The 18621-nt window shown below is 46.0% G+C and overlaps 1 protein-coding gene across 11 annotated transcripts in view; it reads right to left on the bottom strand.

Moving 5' to 3' along the window:
• The window catches only part of LOC139754027 (discoidin domain-containing receptor tyrosine kinase B-like), a 466979-nt gene that overhangs the window by 348822 nt on the left and 99536 nt on the right, over nt 1-18621 (bottom strand). For 10 of the 11 annotated variants that reach the window (XM_071671021.1, XM_071671002.1, XM_071671040.1 and 7 more), the window contains one exon: nt 2181-2217. The exons of the other annotated variant lie outside the window; for it this stretch is intronic. The gene's annotated coding sequence lies outside the window, so the exon portion shown is untranslated. The remainder of the gene's footprint in view (nt 1-2180; nt 2218-18621) is intronic. 11 annotated transcript variants of the gene reach the window in all.

Genomic DNA, 18621 nt, shown 5'->3' with positions numbered 1-18621 from the left:
AAAAACATATACAAAGCGCACATCACAGACCCTTACATACATACAAAGAGAGGAAGTGTGGAAACCTTCGCCGGGGAGATGCTGCAAGTTCTGCTGCCAGACAAATGAAGCAGTTTTCTCGAGTTTATGTTGTGAGGATCGTTGGTGATACAATGGTACGAGAGAGAGAGTGAGGGAGGGAGGATAGCGTCCATAACTCCCCTCTTCCTCCCTCCTCTTCCTCCATGGAACACGGTAGGCTAAAGGGGGGTTAAGCGTACCACAGCAGGAGCGGCAGATGTACTACTACTATAGGACCTGACAAGGGCTTTTGGACAGGGCAGGAGAGGAGGAGGAGGACTGGCAACCAACTGACGGGAGACGTGGGACCGAATTGTGAGAAGACGGGCAGAAGCGACAGCAGTGATAACGTGAAGTACTGAGGGCCAGTTGACGTCGCCACTTGCAGCTCTTCCTCATTTTCGTCAACGACTTCCCTCCTCCAGCAGGTAAGCAAATGCACTCGTACCCTAACGACTCAAGTCATAAACATTCCTCAACTCCTTCCAAATCCCCTTCCATCTTCTCTCGTTCGACCTACGTCTCGTCTCGTCACTATTCCTTCAACGAACTCAAATTTGGATAGGGTTTCCCCAGCAAGGCAAACGTAGCAACGTCAAGTTTAATGCCTCTAAAACCTAATTTCTTCCCATTTCTCTCTCTACAGCTCCTCTCAACTTTCTCATCTCTGGTGATGGCTCTGTAATTCTACCACTCAGGGCAACAAACATACCTGGTATTACAGGAACCTCTCGATTTATCTGGGAAACCTCACATTACACAAATAGCCAAGCCTGCCTCATGAAACTGGGAGCACTGTTCAAATACGGAAAATTCTTCCTCCTCCGAGCAGTTCATGAAATTATACAAATGACTGATGCACCTTCGTGTGGAGTACTGCCCTCGCATCTGAGGAGGCTCAAGCTCTGCATACTTGACGGGAGGCAGTCAAGACTTACTACCAATCCTCTCAAAATGACACTCAGAACTTGACCCACTTGCTCTACCCCCGTAACGCTGGAGTTCTTTCCCTCTTTTATAGGTGCTGCTCTGGTCCCTATCCACGCGAAAATTACCTGCTTGTGAGTCTTCACCGTAAACTACATGACTAAATACACGGCATGCTGCTGCGTCGCTTGATCACTAGTGTGGCGGCCGCTAGCAACTCAAGGTTTGGCCGCCGTTATGCTCTCAGTACTGTATACCATGTACATCCCAAGCGTCTGTGCTACGGTCGGTGACCATGATGAACTAAACGGTGAGAGGGGGACGGGAGGGGTCGTTACCTACAGCACCTGAATTCAGACCTTTAGACCACGAGTGTCTTATACAAGGGCTGGCCGTAGTCAAATGGCGTCTATACACTTCGCCACCGCCACACAGGAGCACCAGCAAGTTCACGGCCATTACTGTCGAGAGGAGGATAAGGATACCACACCAGGCCACTCACTGTGTACAACACATCCAATCTGGAAATAATCTCACGAAAGGAGATCATCTACTCCTTCTCTTACAACTGGCCAACGAGATGGTTCTGCTCTAGTATCTAGTACCTTGATTTCAGGTTTTTGCTTCTTACTTTCATGACAACAGACGATGCACACAGACGCGCTTCGCTCATCAAGATATACTGACAGACAGTGCCTGGATGATACCTCGCTTGCCGTATTCAGAGCAGAGGAGGACAGACTGACTGTCAACACACGCTCCCGTCCTCATCCTACGCCTCCCATGTAGCCTCACTCACCCAAGTTTAACCTCATTACAGTCATTCGCAGCCAAGCATAAGAAAATGTGCGACATTCATGATGAATTCAGTAAACAAATATCACATATTTTTTCGTTTTTTTCCTCTGACTTTTTCTTTAGCTACATAAAAAAAGGAAACTCTTTTGAAACTTTTTTTTTCCCCATTATAGATCAGGCGTCAGATGTGCCAGGAGGAAGCAGATGACGTAAACACAAGACGTAACAGAGTGGACACACCTCTGAACTGGTTGTCACCACACGTTAACTAACCACCAGCTGACCCACCTACTACCACACAAGGCGAGTTTGAGGCCATCGGGTCCAGGGGACACTGTGGTGAGTGCCACACACAAACACACCAAGTAAACACAAAAGTTTCAACGTGTACTTACCAATTGTGTGACTCCCGTTGTTGCCTGGTTACCACACCTGGGAAAAGTAAATAGATATATTGACCATATGTGTTATTTCACACATCCTAAAATATGATTTTATCTGTATTCAAAGCCACAGTTACCTGAGGGTGTATGTCTGTCTAGACGCGTGGGAATATATCCCTGTATATGTCTGGAAATATATCCCTGTATATTTGTCAATATATCTGGGAATATATCCCTGTATATTTGTCAGTATGTCTGGGAATATATTCCTGTATGTCTGTCAATATGTCTGGGAATATATCCCTGTATATCTGTCAATATGTCCAGGAATACATATCCCTGTATGTCTGACAATATGTCCCGAAATATATCCCTGTATATTTGTCAATATGTCCGGAAATATATCCCTGTATAAAGCGGTTTAGGCTGTTGGCCTGGACGCCTTCCTCGTCAACACGACAACAAGGGACGCGGGAAAACTTGTGTGAAATTAGCGGCCAGATTAGCGCCCTCTCCAACAAAGCCCCAGCCAGCACCACGCTGGCTCCCTCCCCGGATCCTAATTCCCTCACACAGACCCCCTAAATCCACGGCCAAAGGATCATCCCCGAGAACAAAGGGGTCATAATAAAGGTCACGCCAGGTCAAAACCCCCTCTCCTGTTAGGGAGGGATGGATCTACACTTCCAGTCATACTCCTGTTTACTTAACTTCGTCAGGCATAAAGAAAATGTATCTTTTTTTTTCACACGACAACTCTGAGATTTGAAAACTTATTTCCTATCACCAGTTTCGTGTTTACAGTAAACAGCTCACAGAGGAGGGAGACAGATAGACAGACAAGTCACAAAATACCAAGGCCCTACGACCTATCCATGAGGTTAACAGTATACAAGGAGCAAGGCCCTACAACCTACCCAGTATACGCACTAGATAGGTAATACCGACGACCAACAACATTCTCCTGGTATGAGGGTGTCCTAAAGCTGCCCCCATCTCTTCCCCGACCCTACCGGTGTATGTCATAGCCAGAACACAACACGGGCTCAACACACACACACACCCACCCCCACTATACACTAACCTAAGCCCCTAACGCACCGCTCACTCCTCACCTGCTGCCTTGCTGTGCTATACAATGGGCCGCACTTCCTGCACTGTTTATTAAAGTACTTGCTCACGCGCCGTACATCACATCTAAACTACCAACACTCCCGCACTCCTTACTAAAGCAGCTTATCGGTGCCCATTAAACTGCCTAATAAACTACCCCTAAACTGTCTTCTGAAACCGTTTTGTACTTCCAGGGAACATCGAGTCATCATTTTTGGAGGAAGAGAAGAAGGTTGGGGTGGAGGAGGATGGCACTGGAGGAAGGAGTGGAGGGGGAAGGCAGTGGGAGGAGGATGGAGTGGAGGAGAAAGGCAGTGCAGGAAGGAGGATGGAGTGGAGGAGAAAGGCAGTGCAGGAAGGAGGATGGAGTGGAGGAGAAAGGCAGTGCAGGAAGGAGGATGGAGTGGAGGAGAAAGGCAGTACAGGAAGGAGGATGGAGTGGAGGTGGCTGGGAATACGTGGGAGGGACAGACAGAGGACCTGATGGTGTGTGACAATGTTACCTGCTGGAGGATGGTACTGAAAGCTTAAGCTATTGATCTGTATGGATGGAGACACGATAGTCCATCAGAAACCTCCTTCCTACCCACAACTATAGACGGAGACAGGATAGTTAAGCAAAAAGCTCCTCCCCACACATCACTACAGATGGAGATAGGGCAGTAAAGCTGAGGGCCCCTCTCCTTCCATCACTCCCTCCGGCACAGCAGCCGGCAGGAACATAGCTAGGAAGCATCAGCATATAATGTGGCCAAGGTATACTGACGTGGAAAGTCTGTTAGAAAGTGTGAAGCAAAAAAAAAAAAAAAAAAATTGCAATCTAATATCGGGAAGAAATGCACAAATATGAAATGAAATAAGGTTGAAATGAATGCATATTCTACTGTCCATCTTAAACAGGTATTTTTCTTCTTTTTTTTTTTTTTACTGATAATCAGCGCCACTGAAATATTTCACATAACTATGACTGAACATCCAGCTCTTGAATAGGCTAAAGTTCTACACAGCTGGAAAAAAAAAAGAAGAGTATTGCCATCGTTTACGTTACATCTCTTCTTTTTCATTCTCTGGCGTTGTATCTGGTCGCTGTATCAACACTGAATATAAACGGATCGAAGAAATGACATGTTGTCGACATGGCTTGAATTTCGTTTCATCTCCTCGATGTCTGTGATGTTTAGAGAAACTGCATTTTAGATCTCGGAAGTTTTCTTCATTAGCTCTACATCTGAGCCAGGGGAACTGAATGTCTTGCTCCTTTTATCAAATTATCTTACTTCTCCTCGTCTGTGATCCAGTCAATGTAACCGGAGCTGAAGCCTGTATTCTGCAGGTGGTCTGACTAGGGTTTTGAGAGGAGTAAATGTGGAATCTTCCGCTTTAAATGTAATATTTCTAGTTACGAAACCTGATATTCCGTTGGCTGCATTGTGTACCGCGAGGCATTGTTCTGCCCTTGTTTACGTCAGTACTGATCATCAACGCAGCCAGGGGGCCTTCACCTCCGAGCGATTCTCATGATTTCCCAAAACTTTTTATGTCGAATCGAGTTCAATATTTTCGTCACCAAAATGCGAAGGAAGAAGGGGGGGGGGGGGATGTGTAGGAAGCGGAGGAGGCTAGAGGGGTGGTGGTGGTGAAGGATTGGGGTAGGAAAGGGATAGAGAGGGGTTGAGGAATGTGGGTGGGTGGCAGATTAGGGTAAGGACTGGTGTACAGTGACTAAGGGTGACGTCAGCCCTCAGTGACACACGTGACATTTCCTCGCTGTGACCACGACACCCACACCGTCCATACGATAAAGACCACTTTAGTCTTGATGTGCCACCGCGGGTGCTCAGGCGCGGGTACAGCCCCACGCACGATCTTATGCCACCAACGGGTAAGAGAGGGAGAAGAAAAATGGACCCGCGTCTGACCACATCTGATGGCTGCATTTGGATTCATGTGATCAGCGGGGCTATACGTATGACCAGGACAGAGCAAGTGGTTCAGGGGAAATCTCTCAAAGCCACGTGTTACACCACGGCTCCCAAAACACACACACACACACACACACACACACACACACACACACACACACACACACACACACAGAGTACACTCAATGAATAACAACGAACCTACAGAGAAGGTCCAGAGGAGGGCAACAAAGACGGTAACTGCATTAAGGGAACCGAGTAACAGGGAAAGGTTAAAGGCCTTGAATTTGTAAACCATGAAAGAAAAAGGAGTAAGGGACGACGTGACCATAACCTCGAAGTCTTTAAACCAGTCTGAAGACTCGACAGCGAAAAGTTCTTCGAAAGACGTAAGGACAGGACAACAAGACGCCATAACGTGAAGCAAGAAAAGTGTTAGAAAAGATGTAAAGAAATATCTTTATAGTATAAGCGTGATGGATGAATGGAATGAACTGAGGTACGAGACTGTGAATGGAGACAACAACAGAAATTTCAGTTCCATGACAGAGGAGAAAGCTCAAGAGATGGGGCCCCTCACGAATGTAGAACACCCTCCCCCGTCCAGGACAAATAGGTAATTACAGGTAGGTCATTATACAGGGAGGGTGAGGAGGAAGCTAACCCCTACTGGCACGTCTCTCAAAGGGACTCCAGCGTGCTCCTGAGAGTATCCGTGAGCCAAACCCATACTGACAGGTCCTAACAGACAGTTAGTGTAGCTAGTTCTGGACAGTTTAATCGGCAGTGTTTGGAATGGGTCGTCCACTGGGTGGGTTTTTGGTCTCTTTTTTTTTTTGGGGGGGGGGAGAGAGGGGTTTCCGTTCCTTATTGTGGACCATAACTGAGACAATAATGGTGTTATCTATAACTCCTTGGTATCTGTGAAGTTGGGAATGACTCTCGTAAAGAGAGCTTCTCATACAGACGTTGATTGTCGATGCATTTCTAGATGTAACGAATGAAAAATTTAGCGTCTACTAAAAAGCACATATTATGGTCATCTGAGCTGTTTCTCCTCATTTGCAGTGCTTTTGTGAGTACAACTACTTATCCTTATAGGACAGGAGGGGGAGTTTCAAACTCGTAAGATCCCAACGATAAAAAAAAAAAAAAATTCAGCTCCTTCAGCATCAGCAGTTCCAGCGTCACTTCACCCGCTGCATGGTTAACAGAAGCATCAACAGTTTCACTTCAGCTGCTGCAGCATAAACAGTTCTAGCAGTAAGAACTTCAGTCAACCTGCTACAGTGTCAACCGTTCCAGCAGCAACAGCTCCATTTCAGCTGCTTAAGCATCAGCAGTTCCAGCAGTAAGTGCTTCGATTAAGCTGCTGCAGCTTCAACAGCTTAAAAAGATGTCAGCTTCCGTTCAGCTGCTGCAGCTGCAGCAGATCCAGCAGCAGCAACAGCTTCAGCCCAGCTGCTGTAGCATCAGCTGCTGTAACATCAGTCGCTCCAGCAGCAACAGCTTCAAAGTTAGATGTAATAACAGGAGTGAGGTTAACTCCAGGCTGGCGTCACACATCTCGTGTGGGTATAATTGTAACTCTAAAGTTTGAAGGCGTGTCGTGTACATGTCAGGTTAGGGCGGGAAAAACTTGGTAAGCCGCGGGCTAACATGCACACCGACGGACACAAATGCGTTACACGATATTTCTTTTATAAACATCGTTGCTGGAGATCTCTCACGGTAATGCACAGAAACAATTTTTTTTTTTCTTTACTTGACAGTGACGTCGACCAGTGACCTTTTGACCTTAAGATCAATGATCTCCCGAGCTTAAGTGAAGGTATATATCTGTCGTGTGCGCAGAACAAGTCATGGTGAACACACTTCGTCAGCAGGAAACACAAAGGGAACAGGAAGATGAATCCTTTTGAGTACGACAGTACAGCAAGGCTCCTGACTATGGTGGTGTGACCTTTGATCCAGCAGCCCTTAAGGGTCACGTCAAGGCCCAAGCCATCATACTCCAGGATCGTAACTTTGTGCTCGAGTGTCGCACCGTCCTGCTTGCGTCATACCTCCGTGTTCAAAGGTCGTCGCGTCGAGCTCAAGGGGTAAAACAAGACGTATGCTCAAGACTGCCTGGGCAAGACTCCAGCCACTCCCCAGGAGTGGCAACTTTCCCGTTAGCCTCACGGGAACTTCGACTCTCGACTTAACACAAAAATCAAATGTTCTCGGTACTCCCGAGGCGAAGGCATGTGTCAAGCCTTTAACAGATGACCGAGGAACGTCAACATTAAAATGTTATCAGACAGAGAAAATCAGATGCCCAGGTACAGGTACCACAGTCATAACACTGCAGACCAGGTAAGGTCATATTTCGATTATGTATAATCCCAGTCAGACGACAGAAGCACCTTCTCCTGATCCGAGGTCACAGTGGCCTCCACCTTCAACCTTTTCACCTGACATTCACTGGAGAGGACTGAGTCAAGTGTGGTGATCCAAGTCACTTCAAGGTATGCCATGGACTTATCAAATCATGGAGTATGACGCAGCGACCATTGGGTATTATGTTCTTAAAGGTAAGGCCGGAGGCCACTCCATCGAACCCAAGGGTCGTACCGTCGTGTGCTCCTGAGGTCACGAGTCAGAGGAACAATTAGAGATAAAGACACATTTATGCCACTGTATAACAACTTTTATCAAGACCGTAGATGAACATATTCCTCTTCCCATGTAGGACACAGACCCACAGCTTTATCACTTAATCTAAAACTCTTTATGCACATTGCCGTCTTCATTGCCGAGAGAGAGAGAGAGAGAGAGAGAGAGAGAGAGAGAGAGAGAGAGAGAGAGAGAGAGAGAGAGAGAGAGAGAGAGAGTCATATCCAAAGTGGTGAAGATGGGTGGGGGGAAATGTATCACCACATAAGAGAAGGGAATGTTAATGTGTACATTCGGGCAGCCAGACATATGGACACTATAAACACAGTGTCCCGGGTCTGATTACAACACGTAATGGAGACGTTTGATAAGCGTGTGGACACGGAAATGCAAGGCGACGGACGCACGCACGCCCAGACACAACTACAACGTTATATGGGTCGTCATACGGGAGGATCAGAGAAAGTAACTGTCTTTACTGCAGCATTACAAGCAGGAGGATCATCAACGTCAAAAGCATACATCAATCCACCACTGTGGTGCAGCCGCTTCTGCCTCCTCCACCACCAGGCCACACCATCATCACTTTTCAAGAGACGTCTGCTTGTTTTATGAATCAGTAGCCGCAGTCATGGTAAGAACCACCGCTCCAGCAGCAGCGGCAGCAGTCACCAGGGGGCAACAGTCAGCAGCGGAGCTGGTGAGGTAGTGGCTGCTGCTGCAGCAGATGATGGTGATAGCAGAGCAACTCCCAAGATAATCTTGCCGTCCGCCTCGCTCCCTACGGCCACATTACCTCCTTTATTAGCCAAGTTTTGCCCAGAATATATTGAGGTATGCCTCTTGCTCCACTTAACCTTATAACCCCAGAGCTTTACTCCACGAACTCTTGAAAAGACACGAGACATAAACCAGCCATAACGGCATACATACACGTCTATGTTAATGAAACTGCAACGCTACCATCCGTGCATGACTTGTTCGAGGCAGCATGCGGGTGTTGTCCGAGGCAAAGCGTCGGTATATCGTTATACAAGTCAAGGTGGCAGCTGATATCATGCCTGGGAATAATATGCAGATACGATCTGGAGTACGGCGAGGCCCAAGTGCTCGTAGGACGGACTGACGACACAGGGATTAGCAATAAAACCCGACCCCGCTCCAGATTACTCTAGTGGGCCGACGCGCGCGCTCCCTACCTACATACCTCCCTCACTCCCTTCTTTCCTTCACCCTCAACATGCACTCTCTCTCTCTCTACCCAACCAACTCAGCCATCACAATTCTACTTACAACTTCAGTTCTATATTAACTTTAGTTCCAGAAATTTATCTACTACTACTACTACTACTACTAACGCTAGTAGTAGTAACAGTAGTGGCAGGAATGAACACCAATCGAGTCTAATGATCTAACGAATCAGTGAATAACGGAGGAAGTCATAATGGGTTGTCTCACAACAGACATCATAACACTGTCAGTCCGGCTCATTCATCAGTAACGGGTTGATGTACGGCCGCCTACGCTATGCACGTGAAGTTCTCTATCATGACTTAACTAGCATATCAACCACTACAGGAGTGCTGTACAGGCGGGTGGGAGCAGACTGAGGGTCCTGTACTGGTCCACAACACTACTGTGCTGGCTGGTTCGTGGCAATGTGGGGTATATCAACCAGGCCACCTCACCCACCACACTTGCCATTACTGGGGTACCGTGCTGGGAAAAAAAAACTACCACATACCACACCTGCCAGTATTGGGGTACCGTGCTGGGGCAAACCACCCCTGTACCACGTACCACACCTGCCACCACTGGGGTACCGTGCTGTGTGTGGTACAGCAACCAAGCGGCTCGCCCACCACGCAATCCGGGGTCCTAACTTTCCCTGCTATGGGCCGTACATTTCCAGATGCAGTATTTACTTTAACTGCTGCCACCATTAATTACTCTGAATGGCTTCCACTGTACTATGTCAAAGAGGATCAGAATTTAAAGTCAAAAGAAAAAAATGTTTTAATATAGGTACTGCAGTAAGCTCTTTCATAGTAATATGTTTTAAACTCCCTATTATACTCAACTACCATTAAAAAAAAACCCACTTCACTCTCCCATGTTATGCACCATTACAATACCATAATATGATTGAGAATCTGTGTTCAGTAGGGACAGGGAATCTCTGATGCCAGAATCGCCATCCATCAGCCTATATACACATCAGCAACACTATAACGACAGTGATCGAACACAATTAACGTCCAGAACAAAGCATATTGTCCTTGTCTTGATAAAATATTTAAAGCAACAGAGAGCAATCCTGGACGAAACGCGACGAATACACTGTGAATAAGTCGCACTGAACTGGTCATGATGTTCCATCAAAGGGACAACGGAAGCCATTGTGTGTAAGATTATATTTGTGATGGGTTACCGTTTTTACAGATCTGTTGAATTCAAATACAGAATGAATCCTTGCCTTAATAAACGCAACCATTCATGAAATGCTCTTTCCGATGCCTGAAGCAGCAATGGAGTGTCAACCATGATATATATATATATATATATATATATATATATATATATATATATATATATATATATATATATATATATATATATATGCCGGCACCAATGGCCTTAATGTTTACCTTTACCGTATATGAAAGCTATGAGCAGCGACCACTACATCTGGCGCTCAACATTACCAGCGACGGATCCTTACAAATCGCTGGTCCTGAAATCACCAGCCATCTGACAATCTGCCATCATTGTACACGTCATTAACATCTCTCACCAACTTTATCAAGTCCAATCAAACTTGTCTCTGCCCACCTTGTTTACCCTATTTATTTCTGTTTGGGTACATTTGCTTATATTTGAGAAAATGACGCATTTGAGAGTGATTTTTTGATCAACTAAAAGTTACTTCTGTTACGAAGGTTAGTTAGTATATATAATATATAAATATATATATATAAATATATATATATATATATATATATATATATATATATATATATATATATATATATATATATATATATGGTAGTTTTGAAAGGAAAGGCTTCCCTGATAAGTACAAGTGTTAGTGGCCAAAATCGCTGGTATATAACATCAGACAGCCTCTATGGAGACGTCGCTTGGCATCATCTTCATCTCGGCACGATAGCACATATCCGTATCTGTTAATCAGACGAAAACCGGAATATGGAATATACAATACCGGCCATATTGGAGACAATGAACGCTTTAACACCAGGTACTAAAAAAAAAGTGCATTTCCGGTAGTGTACTATGGACTTCATCGTACATAAGAGAGCTTGTACAACCTGTACAGATGAATGTACATAATGTGTACGACGATTCACGAACCTGGTATGACAACCAAGTAATCTAAGATCACCTAAAGTGAGAGTCATTCAGTGAAGACTGTGACTGAAATGTACAGCCAGGGACGGTGCACATACATTCCACGAGCCAGATTGGCCTTCAAGCCATGGATCAAGGAGACAGAGACTTCAGAAAGCCTCTTGCATCTGAAGTCATGAACACCCTACGTGATCGAGTCCAATTAACGACTGGACACCAGTGTTCCAGTACACAAGAGATGTACTTACGGAAGGACTGTTTGGAGCTCCATCTTGAGGTCTGATGGAGGGGGGGGAGAGAGAGAGAGAGAGAGAGAGAGAGAGAGAGAGAGAGAGAGAGAGAGAGAGAGAGAGAGAGAGACCTTTCTCCAAAGTTCTGACCAACATCGTCATTACACAACGAAATAATGTTAGGGCCGTAGAGCGAACGTGTGATTCGTCCATCACTGATCCTGAGCACTGATGGTCCGCGAGTAAATGCAAGATGAATCAACACCAACACGAGCTTATAAAGTTCCTGATCGACCGATATAGTCTGTGGACTGACGCAAGCCTAAGCATAGAGGCCAACTGTACGTACGTGTCCCATAAATTTAGGCCGAGGTAATAAAAACACACAAGAGAAAACCGATGGGACAGGCGAAAGTCTATATCAAGGTATGCCCGAGGGGGCAACAAGAAAGGAGATATATATAAGCACACCCACACACACAATGAACCTTGATTAATCGTACATCCACTCCGACGCAAAAATCACAGCAGTACAATGTATTAACCAGCAGCTAACGCCTCTCTCGAGTGCTCCACTGGGAAACATTAGTCTCCGGCCGACGATACACACCTTGTATGATATATACCAGAGTCTAAAGTGGATACACGTCTACAGATTGTATCACGGATATACCTATTAGAGCCATTTTAAATCCCGCGTAATTCTAGCATACTTTCCTGGAATCTGCACCGAGTTAATGGCGAATAAGATCACATATCCTTACACTGAGCATTGCCAGCAGCGACAGAGGCTAACACTCCCTCTGTTTCCCCCCCTCACAACCCGACAAAACTGTGCCTCCATTCACACGCGCCGAATAGCTAAACAACACAGATGTGAGGGACGCAGAACACTTTGTCACGCTGTGATACAGACTGACAGGTGTAGCAAGAGGGCGGGCGTCAAGCCTGACACTGAGGATGTCACAACCTCGGCGCGTAACATACTGACCTGTGAGCAGCAGGGAGGGAGGGAGGGAGGGAAGTTGTGTGTGCAGGCCAGGGTCGCGTCTCTCACACACACACACACACACACACACCTCAACTTTTATCTGCCAACCCAACCGAAACATCCTCGACCATAATCTACCAAATCGGGCTGACTATCTTGCCGGGACCATCGCAAACAGTCAAAAATAAACAAATTCGCTCTCTCTCTCTCTCTCTCTCTCTCTCTCTCTCTCTCTCTCTCTCTCTCTCTCTCTCTCTCTCTCTCTCTCTCATTGACGTGCACAGCTTTTCTCTATACTTGGGGTCATCCCTCACCGTCCTGTGACTCGTCATGGAATGCCCACCAGTATTTCCTGATCATCGGAACGAACGATTCATTAAAAAAAAAAAAAAAAGGTTCAGGAGAAAGTTACAGTCAACGTTTCCTGTATTCAGCCTCATGTGTGATTGTGTATCATCAGAAGACAAGATTCTCACTGAATCCTTGTTGGATCGTCCAACCACTGGCCACGTACACAATGAAAGTATATGTGGCCCTTCAACTGTTCTGAACACCTGAAGAACATATCAGAAGAGTTCTTGGTTAATAAAAGTAGTTTGAGGTTGACGGCCTTAAAATGACCCTGGCAGCTGATGGACCTGAAACCCAAACTACCAATCAACCATCGTCCTAAAGCCCTACAAACAGAACCCATGGAACAAGCACCACTCGTCCTTGTAGTTACCACACACAAGTGTTTGTGATGCAAAACCCCAATTCCTCTCGGGTCACAGAGCAAACGACTCATCCGTTCCACCCTCGCATTCCCAGTACGGTGGTGGAAATACCATTATATTAACAGCATGAACTCCGACAGATCCATGCTGTATGTTTGTGTTTATTTTCAGGCTACCATCAGAGGTGAGGCTATTGTGCTCGCTCCAGTGCTCGTCCTGTGAACTGTGGTGCGAAAGGATTACAAGCCACAAAGGGGTGTGTTTGTCAGGCTCCGTGAACTGTTAGAAAACTTGGGTACATAAACCTGCAGTCTTTCAGGCAGTAAATTCATTCACAGGATACAAAAAAAAAGTGGACACAGTTTCAAAATTTCAATCTTATATTTGCCATAAAGTGTTGGGTCATTTCATGAAGGGGTTTGCTTATTGTGGAATACTGAGTTTATGTCTGCAACCTGAGTACCACCTGACTGGCGCTCATGTGTTTCTTGACCTGAGTGATGTCTCTTTATCCTGCATATGTCACTCGAGTGTCATCTGTAATTTGAAGGTGTCCCTTAAAATAAGCCTCTTGACATGTGTCCCTTGAGCGTGGTCCTTCACTGTCCCTTAGACTGTCACCATTCGTGTGGATGTTAACCCTCAATTGCGACTCAAAGCGTCCCTTACCCTACATCTTTCCGAGTGTGTCCCTCGAGTGCATTCCTTCACTATGTCCTTTATCATGTAGTCGATAACCTGCTTGATCTCTGACTTGAGTACGTCCAGTTGGTTCACTGCATCTCATGACAAGTGTATTCAGTGTGGTGTATAACTTGATCATGGTTTAAGTTTGCCCCTAAAGTATGCCCTCTGACTCGAGTGTATCCTTGAATATAAGTGCGTCCTGTCACTCATACTTTGAAACCATTCGACAATTTTCGCCTGTACCCTAAAAGTGTGTGTCTGTTCACTAGTGATGTGACCCTGTGTTGACGGTACGGCTCGAGTGAATACACTTAAAAGTGTACCCTGCGAAATGAGTGTACTTTGGACGAGACCTTCGCTTGGTTCTTCTTGACCAGCGTGTTTCTTAAGTATGATCCCTGACGTGAGTGTTTCCATGCACTCGAGTGTGGCACTCAGGGTAAGAGCATATGGTACGTCAATCAAAAGCTCTTTTCATAAGGGGAAAAAAATATTTGTCCGGTAGTTAAGACACAGCTACGCTACCATATGGCTTCTCATCTTTCACTTAAATGTCAATGACGGTTTAAAGTAGTCTACTTTCGTTTTTTGTTCTGTATTCCCTGCGTGTCGTAGAAGGCGACTAAAAGGGGAGGGAGCGGGGGGCTGGAAATCCTCCCCTCTCAATTTTTTTTAATTTTCCAAAAGAAGGAACAGAGAAGGGGGCCAGGTGAGGATATTCCCTCAGTGGCCCAGTTCTCTGTTCTTAACGCTACCTCACTAACGCGGGAAATGGCGAATAGTTTGAAAAAAAAAAAAAAAAAAAAATCTTTAAGTACTGTTGTATTGTCTGGCCACCTATACCTATAGTGGTGGTTGTGAATACACAGCTAAACATGAAGTAATTCGTATGTGTTCAAGTAACGCTTTAATGTTGACATGCATGTTCAATCAAAAGTGATTATATATATATATATATATATATATATATATATATATATATATATATATATATATATATTATTTTTTAGATAAATACATATACAGTGTATCATCAACTCCCTGATCACGACCCTCAAGCAAGACGATATCACCCTTAATCACAGTGACGTGACCTTTGACCTAATCTTTAATGGTCAGGTGAGAGATCAGGCCTACATACTCAAGGGTCGTAGCGTCGTGCTCATGAGTTTAGCAGACCCCGTCCGTGTCACCTTACTGATGCTGGGGATAAACTTGACTCGGTTTACAGTGACAATTATCCCCAGGTCCCCAGGCAGTCAGGGACAGCGTTGCAGGCGTCAGGAGATATGAGGAGGCAGACAATACGTGTCAAACACGTGCGACCAACAGGCAACACCTGTCACAATGGATGACCAGCTGTCCTGAGAGAGAGAGAGAGAGAGAGAGAGAGAGAGAGAGAGAGAGAGAGAGAGAGAGAGAGAGAGAGAGCTGCCTCTCAGCTCACCACTACCCTCCATCGCCTCCAAGCTATCATATGCATCCTTCAGTTAATTACTAGGTATGACCTACGAGTAGGTAGTGGATAAGACTTGCAGGTAACTACTGGCTACGACCTGCAGGTAATACTTAGGGTAAATCTACTTTTCCCAGACCTGCAGGTAATATACTTAGGGTACATCTACCTCCCCCTCACCTGAAGGACACCCGTGCTCGACAAATGGTTTCTCTACAGCCTGGGTGAGGGTGCGTGTAGAGCCTAGCACTTGATGATGAACTGTCAACAACTAATGAACGACGCTAAGCCACTGCTGCTATTTGCAGCAGAGAGAGAGCGAAAAAAATAAAAGGGATGTTCAGTTCAACTCTCGGAAGATACAACCATCAAGTACCACCTCATAATGGCCAACATCTAATACCTGAATGATCTACTGCTAATACGTGGTGGGGACGAACCGAAGGTAAGACATGAGAAAGGACTGCGGTAGACACTACGAATAATAACAGGTAGGAAAAGCCCATGCAATAACAGATAGGAAAAGCCCATGCAATACCTGAGTATGAGGAACAACAAACACATGGGGGATAGCTGCAGCTTGAGGCCGAGAGCTCTGGCTCAGCGTTTAAGATCTCTAGCAAACATCACAGGAGGAGTAACGGCAAACACTTCCCTATGAGTGGCAACTGATATATAAAGACGAGGTACACCTTACCAGCGGCAAAATTTGAAGCTACCGATATCGTAAAAGATACAGCGAACAAGAAAATGTGAGCTGTACCCAGTGTAAGGTTATAGCTCCAGCTAATGCCCGAGGGAAAGCTAAATCAGGCTCGTGAACTCTGGCTCAGTCAAGCTCAAGGTACAACAGCCTAACAACCTGTGTCTCAAACGATGCGTGTACTGTGGTCTGACCCACCGTGAACACTGTTGGAGCAGATCACTGCTCCCAGTTCGAATCAAAGTTATTTGTTTATTTACGAAGTAGAGTGTAGATGCGTTATGTCTGTAAAAAAAAAGTCACTTGGTTTATAGTTACCTGTTTTGTGAGTATATTCATATATATGCGTGTGTACAGACATGTATTCGAGTGTATTACGCACCAAAAATAGACAGGATGGTCTTACACATCAGATGACCTCAACGCTGTACCCCAGCTTCAGTTCTTGCTTCACTATCAATCGGTGATGCAACAGAGTTTCTTCCCCTGCTTCACTATCAGCTGGACACACAACAAACTTCAGCTCCTGCTTCACCATCAGTCACCGGAAAAACCAAGAGGCGATGACCAGGAGGGCCGGAGGAGTCGAAAACTGTGGTCTTCTTTAAATCCCCGAGAGACAGATGTTCGCCAAGTGCATCGGGAGGAGGAGGAGGTGGAGGGAGGGCAGAGGGTCATCAATCACGGGTATTTATGTGTGAGGCAGATGAAGAACGAAAGCCACACAGCATCACCATTCACGCGCCTCTAATCTCCCCTTAACGACCCTGCTGGTGATCCCGATAACATTTTTCCCCACCCCAACTCGTCGAATCTCAGTCTTGATAACCCCAGACCTCATTAGCCAAGCCGGGCGCCCCCAGAAAACTGTGATAAATGGAATCAAACTCGAAGAAAAGGCGATAACCGAATGACTTTTCAATGGCTGTGTCCAGCGTTGGGAGGGCCGCGTTGGGCGATGCGACGTGAGCGTTAACCTGGTTCACGACTGGAAGACAGTCCGATAACCTTCGAACTGTTATCTTATGACGGGGTGATAACTGAGGTGTTAGATTATACGTAACAGGGCGATTACTACAGGGCTAGATTATATCACTAGGCGATTATTGTGAACCTGAATTATTCGACAGAATGATTGTCCTGGTGTGAAGTCTTGCGATGGAGTGATTATCATGATACTGGATGATGGGATTATTTCTGTTCTGTTTGCTTGTCACACACACCATCTACACTCCTATCACTGACACTCTCACCATCTACCCTCCTACCATTAACACACTCACCATCTACCCTCCTACCACTGCCACACTCACCATCTACCCTCCTTCCACTGACATGCTCACCATCTACCATCCTACCACTGACACGTTCACCATCTACTCTCCTACCACTGCCACACTCACCAGCTACCCTCCTACCACTGACACGCTCACCATCTACCCTCCTACCACTCGCCATCTACCCTCCCACCACTGACACGCTTACCATCTACCCTCCTACCACTCACCATCTACCTTCCCACCACTGACACGCTCACCATCTACCCTCCTACCACTCACCATCTACCCTCCTACCACTGACACGTTCACCATCTACCCTCCTACCACTGCCACACGCACTAGCTACCCTCCTACCACTGCCACACCCACCAGCTACCCGCTCGTGGTCCCTCACTGCTCCTCCACCAATGTGTCACGCCGACAGCCACACTCAAGCTTGCCCTGCACAGTCTCACCCACGACCCCCACTTCATCCACTCTGACAACCCTGATCCTGGAGTAATGTGCACCTCAGCTTCGGTGTCATTACCCACTGGTGTATATCACGCGGGTGCTACCACACCCTTGGAGTACACCCACGATCACTCCCTTCACCAGCACAACACGGGTCATCTTACTGTAGGGAGGGACGGGTGACACATCAGGTGGTATAACGGTGAGTGACCTCATTGTGAAACGGACTCGTACAGCGAAATATATGTCACCAAACAGCAATAGTGTTATTATTGTACTGAACACAAAACATGCAGTCCTGTATTGCATCTCAATACCCATAACAAGATTCGTTCAGGGTATAGAAGGTATAAAAAGCAGTCTGTTCATTTGAGTACAGCATCTGTCATGGAAAATCTTAGCTTTACAAGAGACTTAATGGCAGACTCAGGTCGATGTTCAATATCTCGAACGATCAAAGACATTCTCTGGCGTGAGTCTGGCCTCCCAGGAGGAAGAGGAGGAGGAGGAGGAGGAGGAGGGAGGCGGGAGATTTGAGGGGTTTTCTTTTTTCATATCGAAGGCTCAAGTCACGAACAAAAGTCCCCGTCGAGATTAAGCCTGAAGTGAAAATATGAAAAAAAAAGTATAAAATAACAGAAAATTAAAAAGAAAAATATCAGAATTCTAAAGAATGGAAAGACCTTCCTTTTTAAAATGAGTTAGGTCGCACCTGCTTGGGAAAGACATGAGAGGGTAAATAGTTCCACAGCTCAGCGTGTGGCAAGGTAAACAAAACTTCACAACGGTTCACCCTTGAGCTCCGGAAGGCCACACAGCAACGTTGTGACGCAGCGGCCTGCTGAGTATGACGCTCTCCAGCTAATGGCGGGGGC

This window comes from Panulirus ornatus, chromosome 2 (genome assembly GCF_036320965.1).
Source record: "Panulirus ornatus isolate Po-2019 chromosome 2, ASM3632096v1, whole genome shotgun sequence".
Taxonomy (NCBI): domain Eukaryota; kingdom Metazoa; phylum Arthropoda; class Malacostraca; order Decapoda; family Palinuridae; genus Panulirus; species Panulirus ornatus.
The sequence above is the reverse complement of the archived record's forward strand: the minus strand, read 5'-3'. Positions and strand labels throughout refer to the sequence as shown.